Source organism: Jaculus jaculus, chromosome 19, assembly GCF_020740685.1.
Source record: "Jaculus jaculus isolate mJacJac1 chromosome 19, mJacJac1.mat.Y.cur, whole genome shotgun sequence".
In the NCBI taxonomy this organism is placed as follows: Eukaryota; Metazoa; Chordata; class Mammalia; order Rodentia; family Dipodidae; genus Jaculus; species Jaculus jaculus.
The window spans coordinates 54,999,775-55,013,657 of NC_059120.1; the positions used below are offsets into that span (position 1 = coordinate 54,999,775).

General features: G+C 42.8%; 1 non-coding gene across 1 annotated transcript; it reads right to left on the reverse strand.

Annotated features, from left to right (window-relative positions):
- Positions 1 to 13,663: 13,663 nt before the first annotated feature.
- LOC123456191 lies at positions 13,664 to 13,883 on the reverse strand. The gene has a single exon (XR_006634396.1). It is a non-coding gene; the product is annotated as a small nucleolar RNA U3 (small nucleolar RNA).

Here is a 13,883-nt window from a genome sequence, read left to right on the forward strand (position 1 = left end):
TGTGGTGGGTTAAGGCTACTGTGGGCTAAATGACACCCTATCTTAGGGGGAAAAAATGGTGTTGTGAGCCGCATGTGGTGGCGCACGCCTTTAAGCCCAGCACTCAAGAAATAGAGGTAGGAGAATCACTGTGAGTTTGAGGCCACCCTGAGACTACATTGTGAATTCCAGGTCAGCCTGGACCAGAGTGAGACCCTACCTCACAAAACTACCAAAAAAAATGGTGTTGGTGTTGGGTATGGTGGCACACACCTTTAATCCCAGCTCTTGAGAGGCAGAGGTAGTAGAGGCTAGCTTGGAGCTACACATGAGTTCCAGGTCCTCCTGAGCTAGAGAAGAGATCCTCCTACCTCAGAAAAGAAGAAAAGAGCTGGGCATGGTGGCACACGCCTTTAATCCCAGCACTCTGGAGCCAGAGGTAGGAGGATTGCTGTGAGTTCAAGGACACCCTAAGACTACATAGTGAATTCTAGGTCAGCCTGAGCTACAGCAAGACCGTATCTCAAAAACAAAACAAAAAATTAGAAAGAAAGAAATTGGTGAACTAGATCTGGATATATAACTCAGTGCTAAACTGTCTGAGGTACTTGGTTGAACCCCCAGCAAGAAGAAATAAATTGCCTGGCATGGTGGCACATGACTTTAATCCCAGCACTTGGAAAGCAGAGGTAGGAGGATCGCCATGAGTTTGAGGCCAGCCTGAGACTACATAGTGCATTCTAGATCAGCCAGGGCTAGAGCAAGATCCTGCCTTGAAAAATCAAAAAAAAAAATTTAAATTTTAGGCCTGCTTTGGTAGTGCTTGCCTATAATCCAAGCATGTGGGAGGCATGAAACTTGAGCTATATAGTAAGAACCTGTTTGCTCAGCAGTTAAAGGTGCTTGCCTGCAAAGCCTAAAACCCTGGTTTCAATTCCCCAACACCCATGTACAGCCAGGTACACAAAATGACACACGCGTCAGGAGTCTGTGTGCAATGGCAGTAGGCCATGGTGCGCACATTCTTTTTCTCTCTCTCTGCCCCTCACTTCCTCTCCTGTGCATGTGTGTCTTGTCTCTCTCTCAAAAAAAAAAAAAAAAATACAGATATTAAAGGGGGGATGCTGGAGAAATGGCTTAGTGGTTAAGGTGCTTGCCTGCAAAGCCAAAGGACCCAGGTTCGATTCCCCAGGACCCATGTAAGCCAGATGCAGAAGGGACGCACGTGTCTGGAGTTTTTTTGCAGCGGCTAGAGGCCCTGGCACGCCCATTCTCTGTGTGTCTGTCTCCTCTCTGCTTGCAAATAAAAAAGAAATTAGGGGACTGAAGATAAGGCTCAGTGGTTCAAGGTAATGGCTTGCAAAGTCTAGGACCCCAGATTTCGTTCACCATTATCCATGTAAAGTCAGACGCACAAAATGTCGTACACAGCAGCGCCACATTAGGCCCTGGTAGTAGGGCCTGTTCTCTGTCTCATAAGTAAGAAAGTGGATAGATGGATGGATAGATGATAGATGGATGGATGGATACAGAGAGAGAGATTGGTCCCAGCACTCAGGCACAGGTAGGAGGATCACTGATTTTGAGACCAGCTTGTAGACTACCTAGTGAATTCCAGGTCAGCCTGGACTAGAGTGAAAGCATTGGTCTTAGTTCTTAGTTCTTCCATGAAGGTCTGGTACAATTCACTGGTGAATCCATCTGGGCCTGGGCTTTTTTTAGTTGGGAGATTTTTTTTTTTTTAAATCATTTGTTCATTTATTCATTAATCTGTTGTCAAATTCAGTATTCTATATACTATGCTTATTCCATTGTATATTATTAGATTACATATTTATAAAAATATCCAACTTATTTTTATGAAGAAATTAAATATTTTCTGAAAAAGAATCATTTGTTACTGCTCTCTAGCAACAACCTGAAAATTTCTCTTCCAAGTCAACTAACTTATTTAAATACCTTTACTCAATGACTTCTCTACTGGTTTACATATTTCTATTCTATATAACACTTTTACCCTGTTGCATAATATATAAAGAACACTTGTAATAAACATGTTTCTCTTTAATACAGAACAATTTTTCCACACTTCCAAGAAATCAGTCGAATATATTAAAAATGTAACCTTCTTTAAAAGGCATACACATTTACACTTTCAAATCTTTATTGTTTTAAAATTGTACAGGGTGCCGGGCATGGTGGCACATGGCTTAATTCCAGCACTTGGGAAGCAGAGGTAGGAGGATCGCCATGAGATTCCATAGGGAATGCCAGGTCAGCCTGGGCTAGAATGAAACCCTACCTCGAAAAACCAAAAAAAAAAAAAAAAGAGTACAGGTCTTTACAATAGTTTATTATTTAAATGATGTCTAAATAGTTAATGTACAATGAATATCTTTTTCAGGAGCTCAAGCATGAATTATGATTTCATCAATATAATTATTCTCAACAGTCATAAGGTTTTGGGGAGGTTTGAGCTCTGCACTGGAAAATGCCAGAAGAGCAGACTTTGCCCTGTAGAACTCTGACAACTTATCTGTGGAAAATTGGGAGATTTTGGATAACTGGTTTCATCTCTATAATTGTTATAGGTCTATTTAAGTGGTTAATCTCATTTTCATTTAATTTAGGTAGGTCATATGATCAAGGAAATCATCCATTTCCTTCAGATTTTCAAACTTAGTATATATTCTTATAATACGTTCCTATGTTTTTTTTTTAATTTCTCTGGTATTTGTTGTGATAGTGACTTTTTCATCTCTAATTTTAGCAATTTGTGTCTCTCGTTCTTTTGGTCAGATTTGCTAAAGGTTTATCAATCTTGTTTAGCCTTTCAAAGAATCAATTCATTTTTTTGGTTCCTATTTTATTAACTTCTACCCTAATCTTCATTATTTTTTCCCATCTACTGATTTTCAGTTTGCCTTGTTCTTTTTCCAAGGCATTAAGGTGAAGCATTAAATTGTTTACTTCCAACATTTCTAATTTCCTTTTTTTTTTTTCTCAATTTTTATTAATATTTTTCATGATTATAAAAAATATCCCATGGTAATACCCCCCCACTTTTCCCTTTGAAATTCCATTCTCCATCATATCCCCTCCCCATCTCAATCAGTCTCTTTTATTTTGAAGACATTTCTAATTTCTTAATATAGGCACTTCATTATATCCCAAAATGTTTTTGTGTTCTCATTATCATTTGACTCTTCAGAATTTTTTTATTTCCTTCTTGATTTCTTCATTGACCCATTCATCATTTAGTAGTATATTGTTTAGTTTCCATGATTCTGTGTATGCTCTATAGCTTTTCTTACTATTGATTTGTAGTTTGATCCCATTGTGATCAGATAGAGTGCAAGAAATTATGTCAGTTTTCCTGTATTTGTTTTGTTTTGTGTCCTAACATACGGTCTATTTTACAGAATGTTCCATGTGCTGCTGAAAATAATGTGTATTCTGCAGCATTTGGATGAAATGTCCTGTAGATATCTGTTAGGTCCATTTGTTCTATAATCTCATTTAGTCCAGGTACATCTCTGTTTAATTTTTGCCAGATCATCTGTCAACTGATGAGAGTGGGGTGTTGAAGTATTTGGTGTTACCTGTGACCTTAGTTCTAATAGCATTTGTTTGTTGAAGTTGGGAGCCCCCATGTTAGGTGCATATATGTTTAAGATTGTAATGTCCTCCTGTTGGAGTGTGCCTTTAATCGATATAAAGTGACCTTACTGATCTTTCCTAACTAATGTTGGACTGAAGTCCTCCTTGTCAGATATTACGATAGCAACCCCTGCTTGTTTTCTAGACCTATTTGCTTAAAACACTTATCTTCCAACCTTTCATCCTAACATAGTTCCCATCCTTTGTAGAAAGGTGAGTTTCTGGGAGGCAACAAATTGAAGGATCCTGCTTTTTAATTTTTATTTATTTATTTGAGAGTGACAGACACAGAAAGACAGATAGAGGGAGAGAGAGAGAGAATGGGCGCGCCAGGGTTTCCAGCCTCTGCAAACGAACTCCAGACGCATGTGCCCCCTTGTGCATCTGGCTAACGTGGGACCTGGGGAACTGAGCCTCGAACCAGGGTCCTTAGGCTTCACAAGCAAGTGCTTAACCGCTAAGCCATCTCTCCAGCCTAGGATCCTGCTTTTTAACCCAGTCTGCAAACCTATGTCTTTTGGTTAGGGCATTGAGGCTGTTGATATTAAGAGTTATTATTGAAAGGTGTGTATTTATTTTTGCCATTTTTCTTGTTTTGTTGTTCTTCTGGTTTTACCTTTACTTTCTTGTATTAACTAGTATTTGAGTATGGTTTGTTTTTTTCCAGGTTCCTTATATGTGTATTTTTCTTTCTCTTCAGCATGGTGTATCCTTTCAAGTATTTTTTGTCGAGCTGATTTTGTCCTCAAATATTCCTTTAACCTGCTTTTGTTGTGGAATATCCTTATTTCTCCGTCTATCTGAATGGATAGCTTTTCAGGATATAGTAACCTCGATTGACAGTTGTTATCTTTCAGAACTTGGAATATATCACTCCAAACCCTTCTGGCTTTGAAGGTTTGTGTTGAGTAATCTGCTGTGATCCTGTTGGGCTTGCCCTTGTAGCTAACTTGATTTTTCTCTGACTGTTTTCAATATTTTTTCTTTGGTTTGTGTGTATGGTAGTTTGATTACAATGTGGTGAGGAGAGGTTCTTTCCAGGTTTTATCTGTTTGGTGTCCTAAAGGCTTCCTGTATCTCCATTGGCACCTCTTTCCCAATTTGGGGGAAGTTTTCTTCTATGATCCTGTAGAAAACACTTACTATGCCTTTCCTTCTACTCTGCCCTGAATTCTTATGTTTGATCTTTTCATAGTGTCCCGAATATCTTGAAATTCCCATTCATACTTTCCTATTAGTTTGTCTTTCTCTTTGTTGGACTGTATTAGATCTGCCACCTGGTCTTCTAGTTTAGGTATTCTGTCCTCTCCTTCATCCATTCTACTGGTGTGATTTTCTACAGAGTTTTTTATTTCATTGACTGTGTTTTTCATTGCTAGTAATTCTGACTGGTTTTTCTTTATTATTTCTATTTCCTTATTTATGTTTTGTATTGACCTTCTCATTTCAATAAATTGGTTTCCTATGTCTTCTTTGATTCCTTTAATTTCTTCCCTGATTTCTTTGAACATATTTATAATCATTCTTTTGAAATCTTTCTTGGCATTTCCTCTAAATCAATATCACCGGAAGTCATTTCTGATGCATTAATACTTTTTGGTGGATTTATTTTGTCTTGATTTTTTGTGTTTCTTGTGTTATAATGTACATGTTTTTGCATCTTGGATTAATTTAATGCTTGGATTTTCTAATTAGATGTAGTATTAGATGTATCATTCAATCTGATGTTATATATCTTCAGGGTAGGAGCTTAAGGTGGTAGGTGTGGCTCTTAAGACTCTCAGAGTAACTACAAATGTGACCCTAGGTGTTGGGTTTGCCTGATATGAAAGTATTCAAGTAGGCTGAATGGAACAAAATATAGGCAGATTCTAAAATTTAATTAAACAATGTACACATTCAATGAAAAACAGCACAAAGTATTTATGCAAGATTAGGTATTATGACAACCAGATCCTCTAACAAAGTCACTGTCCCTTAGGATGTGTGTTGCCCCACACCCTTAATCCTGTCAACTAGAAGGCTAAGATTTCTGGTCTGTTGAGGGTTCCAAGTCAGATGTGACCATGTGAGACCCTTCCCTGGTGAAATCCCAGTTACCTTTAGGGATGACTTTGGTCTCAGTTATGCTCCGCTCCTGCGTGGGTCCCTCTTTGTTGCACAGAGGGCTCAGGTAGGCTCCCTGGGACGCTGGATCGCTGCTCTGCTCGCCTGTTGGGTGCCGTGTAGGTAACTCCCTTCCCAGGTCTCTGGTGCTTGCTTGAACTGGCAGTGGGGGAAGGGAGGCTGTGGATAGTGGCTGATGTTTTCCCACTGGTCCTCGCAGTCATTTCACTCCTGAGCCGCTCCTCTGTTCTTCCCTTCCGTCCTCCCTTCACTTTCTTGAGTTTGCGAGGTGCTCCAGTGAGTGGAGAGTCTCCTCACCTGGCTTTTCCTGGGGCTCATGCCGAGCCCTATGTTTGGAGCCCCGTGGACGCCGCCCGAGCCGCTTCTGCCTGCCTCTGTGGGCTCTAAATGCTCTGGATCTCTCCTGCTTCTCTGCTGCAGTTGGTAATTTGGTATATACCTAACTTTTTAGTAGAAGAGTGTATTTTATTGTTTTTTTTTTCTTTTTCTCCCCTAGGCTGCTTTGGTGTGGTTCATATGCCACCATCTTCTTTTTTTAATTAATTAATTTATTTATTTGAGAGTGACAGAGAGAAAGAGGGAGGGGGAGAGAGAGAATGGGCGCTCCAGGGCCTCCAGCCACTGCAAACAAACTCTAGACGCGTGCGCCCCCTTGTGCATCTGGCTAACGTGGGTCCTGGGGAATCAAGCCTCAAACCGGGGTCCTTAGGCTTCACAGGGAAGCACTTAACCACTAAGCCTTCTCTCCAGCCCCTATGCCACCATCTTAACCAGAAATCCGATAAATCAATTTCTTAAGCCAGTGTCTCACTGTGGCCTAGGTTGACCTGGAATTTGCTCTTTAGTCCCAGGGTGACCTGGAACTCATGGCAATCCTCCCGAATGCTGAGATTAAAAGTGTGTGCTACCACACTACACCCTGCTGTCAAGTTTTGTGGGGTTGTTTTTTTGTTTGTTTGTTTTTGTTTGTTTTGGTTTTTTGAGGGACTCAATAGTCCAGGCTGACCTGGCATTCACTATGTAGTCTTAGGGTGGCCTTGAACTCACAGAGATCCTCCTACCTCTACCTCTCGAGTGCTGGGATTAAAAGCATGTGCCACCACGCCCAGCTTAGAAAAACATTTTAGAGCAGGGCATGGTGGTGCACGCCTTTAATCCCAGCACTCAAGAGGCAGAGGTAGAGGTAGGAGGATCAGTGAGAGTTCAAGGCCACCCTGAGACTCCATAGTGAATGCCAGGTCAGCCTGGGCTAGAGTGCGACCCTACTTCGAAAAACCAAAAAATAAATAAATAAATAAAATGTTTTTGTAGCCCTTTTCATATATGGCTGATTTTTGGTTTTTTTTGTGTTATACAGTTGAGTTTTCTACACATCTAATAAAGACCTATATGTTTTAAAAAAAAAAAAAAAAGCTGGGCTTGGAATTAGTCACAGGCACGCCTTGAACTCATGGATGGTGAGCCTCCTATTTCAGCCTCTGGAATACTGGGATTAAAGGCATGCACCACCACACCTATCTAGGTCAGTATTAAATTTTTTTTTTAATTTATTCACTTGAGGGAGAAAGAGGCAGATGGAGAGACAAATGGGCTCAACAGGGTCTCCAGCCACTGCAAATCAGATGCATGCAGCCTCTTGTGCATCTGGCTTATGTGGGTGCCTTAACTGCTGAGCCTCCTCTCCAGGCCTTAGGTCCCTCTTGATGGTTGGGAAAATGTGGCTTAGATCTTGTGGATAAAGAGATTCCATGTAAGCCAGGCATGGTGGCTTACGCCTTTATTCCCAGCGCTCAGGAGGCAGAGGTAGGAGGATCGCCCATGAGTTCAAGGCCATCCTGAGACTACATAGTGAGTGAATTGTTGGTCAGCCTGGGCTAGAGTGAGACCCTACCTTGAAAAAAAAAAAAACAAAAAACAGAGGGAAAGAGAGAGATTCCATGTGGCCGGGTAACAGAGCTGGGTTGTTGAGATTACTCTCAACATGATCCACATGATCCACAGTGGGGGCCTGAAGGAGACCTGTGCTCTCGGGGACTGCCACCTCACAGTGAAGCTGCGCCAGCCCTGGCCTGCTACCTATCAGGGATTAAACCCCATATTTACGTCGTGGTCTTCAGCCTTTCCTGAAAAGGAAAATAATTAAAACTTCTGTTCTTATGTCCGACTTCAGAGAGATTAGTTATAAATATGTAAATGTTCATTTCTTTCCCTTCACTTCCTCGTTGGGCTCATGATCTGCCATTGCAGACAGAGGTTTCCTGATTGAAATGAGGGAGAACTTCAGGTTTTTCGCTTCTGAACTCAGTGCCTTAGAAAAATTCTCTCTCCTCCCTCTTTTTCTCTGAGTTTAGAGACTTAAGACTTTATGACAAGCTGGTTATGGTGGTGTGTGCCTTTATTCCCAGCACTGGGGAGGCAGAGGTAGAAGGATCACTGTGAGTTCAAGGCCACCCTGAGACTGCATAGTGAATTCCAGGTCAGTTTGGGCGAGAGTGAGACCTACCTCAAAGAAACCAAAAAGAGAGAGAATTATTACAGTAAGTGAAGGAGACAGTATGAAGAGCTCCTTTCTGCCTGTGAGAAGGCAGGAGGGGATGGAGCCCCAAAAACTCCTCCTCACCTGTAAACTTGTTCTTCAGCCTCACTGTAACATTATTAAGACGTTTGCTCAGTAATGTCTGAAAGCTATGACCTACAAAGGGACTTCTTCATACAGGTGTACGAGATTGTTTCCAGCACTGCTGGGTGAAGTCAGGCTGTACAGCACGCGGTTCTGAGGCTTGTTGGTTGGGGTGTGTCAGTGGATACATTCAAACACACAGAGGGGTTTTTCCTTTGTTTGAGGTCTAGCTCTGAATTACATGGTATAACCTGGAATTGTTTTCTATTTCATTCAACACATAAAAAGGGCTTCACTAAGCCCAAAGGAAGGAAAAGCACATTGTGATCAGTCTATAGCAGACGAGGAGGAGAACCCCAAGGGTTGGGGCCACAGGGAGGGCAGGGCGTGCTCACTGTGATCCGTGTAGCAGGTAGTGACATCGTGTACCCAGAGGGTCAGACCATGTCAGGTGTGGAGCGGAGCTGTTCTGCAGGCAGGCTCCTCTCAAAGCTGCTGTGACACTGAACAAACGCCTTACACCTCTCAGCAGGAAAGGAATCCCAGGTGAAGGGCCAAGATGGAAGCCAACCTTCTACACAGCTACTTTCCTAGTTCCAAACCTCAGCATTTTCAGAAAAGATACTTCAGCTGGAGACATGGCTCAGCAATTAAAGCACTTGCCTGCAGAGCCTAACAAGCCGGGTTCGATTCCCCACTACCCACATAAAGCCACATATACAAAGTGGCTCATTCACTTGGAGTTCATATGTATATAAAGTGATACTAATTTTGAGAAAGTTTGTTTGGCTTTTTCTTTTTTTCAACTTTTTTTTCTTTATTAGAGAGCAAAAGATGCAGAAAGATTCTGGGCATGCCAGGGCCTCTAGCCACAGCAAATGAACTCCAGACACATGCGCCACCTTGTGCATCTGGCTTACCTTGTGCATCTGGCTTACCTGGGTTTTAGGAAATTGAACCTCAGTTTACAGGCAAGCACCTTAATCACTAAGCCGTCTCTCCCTAAAATATATTTTATTTTTATTTATTTGCAAGAGGAAGAAAGAGGCAGGCAGAGAGAGAGTGAGTGTGGGCATACCAGGGCTCCAGCCACAGCAAACAAACTCCAGACACACGTGCCATCTTGTGCATCTAGCTTATGTGAGTCCTGGTTAATTTTACCAGGGTTCTTTTTGACTTTGCAAAGAAGCCCCTTAACCACTTAACCATATTTCCGGCCCTGAGCTTTTTCTTACCAATATTAGGGACCTCCAGAGCAAGATGTGAGGGATCTAGTGAGCTCTTCTCCAAAGGTCAGCAGCGAGCAGAAGTCAGTGCTTGTCCTGTACTGGAGACCAGCTCGCTGCTCTGCGCTGTCCTCATGCACAGAGCTTGGAGCGGGTCAAGGCCCTGCGTGCACTCAGGCACTCACACCCCCTGGGGCTGTGGGGACGGGGACGCTGGTGGATGTTCAAATATGTTATGTAGCCCAAAAAGCTCGCAGCAGCAGTTCTGTTTTAGCCTCTCAAGTGCTAGGATTATGGATATGAACCACCATGACCAGCTGTCTCTATGCATTTTTTGCAGGGCGTGGGGCCATTTAGGTAGGTCTTGCTTCAGCCCAGGCTGACCTGGAGTTCACTGTGTAGTCCTCAAGGTGGCCTCGAACTCAGTGCTGGGACAGGAGGCTTACGCCACCACTCCTGGCTTTTTTTTTTTTTTTTTCCCCTATGAATTGTTCTGACCCTCTTCTCCCCTTCCGAAATATTACTTTATTTCCTATGCCAGTTTATTTAACAAAAGTCCAGGACCAAGAAGGATGTAAATTAGAATTAAATAGCTTTGAGCCTTTGTTGCTGTACTTTTTTTTTTTTTAATTTTTAGCCTCCTATAAAATTAAGCAGTACGATGACATTCCTGAACTCTGTAGTAGTAATTTGGCTTGCTAATAGCAGGAAATTGTAAATTCCTCTCTCCCTCTCCCCTTTCCTTCCCTGTCCCCCACCCCAGTATGTCTACTTCTGTTATCCTGTGGCTGCTTTCGCAGGCACCAGAACCTAATTAGTAGGTCATCTCTAGTCCATGGGACTTCTCTCTCTTGTTTCTCTTCTCTCCCTCCCCACCACAAATTGTGTTCATTCTGAGGAATTTGTTTCAGAGAGCTGATGTGGGTCACACCCTTTATCTAGCTGGGCTTCCTCATTCACTTTAGGCCTCTTGCTGGGTCAGTGGTTCAGGCAGCAGCTCTTGTCCTTGTCCCTTTTCCTTCCGGTAGGCTTTTCTCCTGCCCCACACCCTCCTCCGTGTCCTCCGGTTTTCCAGTCATCTGGTAGCTTTATACGCAGTAAAACTTTAGGAAAACTTAAATACACTTCTCTGCCTTTTATCCTTTAAGATAAAATACAGTTTGATTCTGATGAGCAGTTTGTGTGTGTATATGCATTTATGTGTGTGTATATATCTGTAAAGATATATATATATAATATATATATATATATAATTTTGTACTAACATTTCAAATAAAGATGTTTAAGATAAAGATGCAATTGAATTATTTTTTCCTTTTTTTGTGTATGTGTTTTTGTTTTTCAAGGTAGGGTCTCATTCTAGCCCAGAGTGACTTGGAACTCATTCTGTAGTCCCATGCTGGCCTTGAACTCACAACAATCCTAACTGCCTCTTCTGAGTGCTAGCATTAAAGGCATGTGCCCTGTTTTGATTTTTTTGAGTTAGAGTCTCACTCTATTCCAGGCTGACCTGGAATTCACTCTGTAGTCCCAGGCTGGCCTCAAATTCACAGCAATCCTGCTACTTTTCCCTCCCAAATACTGGGAATAAAGGTGTGTGCCATCATGGCCAGCTTTCTTTAATTCTAATTTTATATGAGGTAGGGTCTCGCGTAGCCCAGGCCGACTTGCAGTTTACTAGGTAGTCTCAGGCTAGCCTCACACTCACAACAGACCTCCTTACCTCTGCCTCCTGAGTATTGGAATTGAAGGCATGTGCCACCAAGCCCAGCTATTTCATTTTTTGAGACAAATTTTCAGTAGCCCTGGCTGACCTTGAACTACTGGTCCTCTTGCCTCTACCTCCCAACTCCCAAATGCTGTGAATACAGACCAGTGCCACCACATTAAGCTTTGTGTGCTGCTGGGGAGTGAACCCAAGGCCTTGCACATGCTGAACAACCTATCGACTGGGCTATGCGCCCAGCCTCCACAGCCCTTTTCTACTTTTTTTTTTGAGATAGGGTCTCCCTGTAGCCCAGGCTGACCTGGAATTCACTATGTAGTCTCAGGGTGGCCTCAAACTCACAGCGATCCTCTTACCTCTGCCTCCCTGAGAGCTGGAATTAAAGGTGTGCACCACCACGCCCGGCACTGGAGAGATGGCTCAGCAGCTTAAGTGCTTACCTGCACGGCCTAACAACCCAAATTTAATTCCCCAGTTCCCATATAAAACCAGATGCACAAAGTGGCAAATGCATCTGGAGTTGGCTTGCAGCAGCTGGAGGTCCTGGCACAAATCCATTCTCTTCTCTCTTCTTTATCTCTCTGTCTGCTTACAAATGAATATTTTTAAAAGCTCAAACACATACAAGCAAGCTCTCTCTGAAGGCCCTGAAGTAAGAGGGTCACTGTGAGCTCTAGACCAGCCTTTGTCACAGAGTGAAATCCAGGCTAACCTGGGCCAGGATGAGAACCTGTCTCAATAAAACCTTCTTTGGTCTCACTTCATTTCTTACCTGGCTACATATGGAAAAGACAGGGAAGGAGGAACATGATTAGAGAGTGGATAAAATTTCTGCCCCAGCCAGGCATGGTGGCACTTGGGAGGCAGGGGTAGGAGGATCGCCATGAGGTTCAAGGCCACCCTTAGACTACGTAGTGAATTCTAGGTCAGCCTGGGCTAGAGTAAGACCCTACCTGAGGGGAAAAAAAAAAAAAAAAAAAGTAGTAGTGAATTTGAGTAATAGCTCAGGCCCTTGTGACTTAGCCTCCAGAGAACTCAAGATACCTCACAGCTTTTCACACTTTGTGACTATGTTTCAGGTCCCCAAAGTCTTCCCCAAGCTGATGGACTCAGCCTGCTGGAGCCTGGTTTCCCTATACTCTCCTGGGATGCCTCTGAGAAATCAGCTTAGAAAGCCCCAAGGATGACAACTATTGCTTTACTCTGTTTGTGTGTGTCTATGTGGTGTGGTGATTGTTTTTGTTTTTTTCCAATTACAGAGTTTGAAGGGGTTTTTTGTTTGGTTGGTTGGTTGGTTTTGGTTTTTCGAGGTAAGGTCTTGCTTTCTAGCCTAGGCTGACCTGAAATTCACTTTTCAGTCTCAGGGTGGCCTTGAACTCACAACAATCCACCCACCTTTGCCTCCTAAGTGCTGAGATTAAAGGTGTGTGCCACCATGACTTTGGGGAAAAAAAAAAAATCTTAGCAATGGTGGTGAACACCTGTAATCCTCACACTTAGAAGGTGGAGGCAGGAGGATCAGGAGAAATAAAAAATAAAACAGCAGATTCCATAATGAAGGATAGGTTTATCCCTCTGTTAGCAATAATTTCTTCACATTCACCCCTCCATCTCCTTAATTTATTGTTCAGTACTATAATCCCTCAGGAAGAGGCACTTCATGAATAATAATGAATTGCATACTCAGTGGTTATCTATTTTAGGCAAAAAGCTGTGCCTCACAAAACATTTATTTCCTGAGACTCCAGGGTGGCCTCGAATTCATAGTGATCCTCCTACTTCTGCCTCCAGAGTGCTGGGATTATAGGCATGCGCCAGCATGTGCGGCCTCTTTTTTTCTATGTTGCCCAAGTTTGCCTCAAATCCACCATGCTTCTGACCCAGCCTCCCCGTAAGCTCATATTGCAATGGACTACCACACATCTAGCTAACATACTTAATTTAAGTTTGTATATTTATGTTTGACAAATCCCTGTTATCATATATTCTCTTCATTCCTTGCAAAAGAGATTGTAGAAGTCCACTGTGGTGGTGTACGCATTTAATCCCAGCACTCGGGAGGCAGAGGTGGGAGGATCGCCTTGAGTTTCAGACCACCCTGAGACTACATAGTGAATTAAAGCTCAGCCTGGGCTACAGCGAGATCCTACCTTGAAAGAAGATTGAGGCTTGGAAAAGTTTACTTTACTTGAACTGCAAATTTCTCATAAAACAAGAGGAAGGATCCAAGGACTGCTGCTGCACACCAGAATTGCTTCTACTAGCTCTTAGAGGCCAGCCTGGGCACCCTTGGCAAGAGAAATCACCATATTCCTTTTTTTCCCTTCCACTCAGACTGCATCCTCTTCCTCCAGCTGCCCCGAAGGACAGCAGGAACGATCATCCATGGCGAGTGGCAGTTGGAGCAAAGCAACACCTAGAGCCGGCTTCACGCTCAGGAGAGAGCGCCACGCCGCCTCCTCATGGTTTCCAGTACTCTACTACACACAGTCAGAGAAGCTTCTCTAGTGACAAACTATAGAAAGGATCCTGAAAATATAATCTT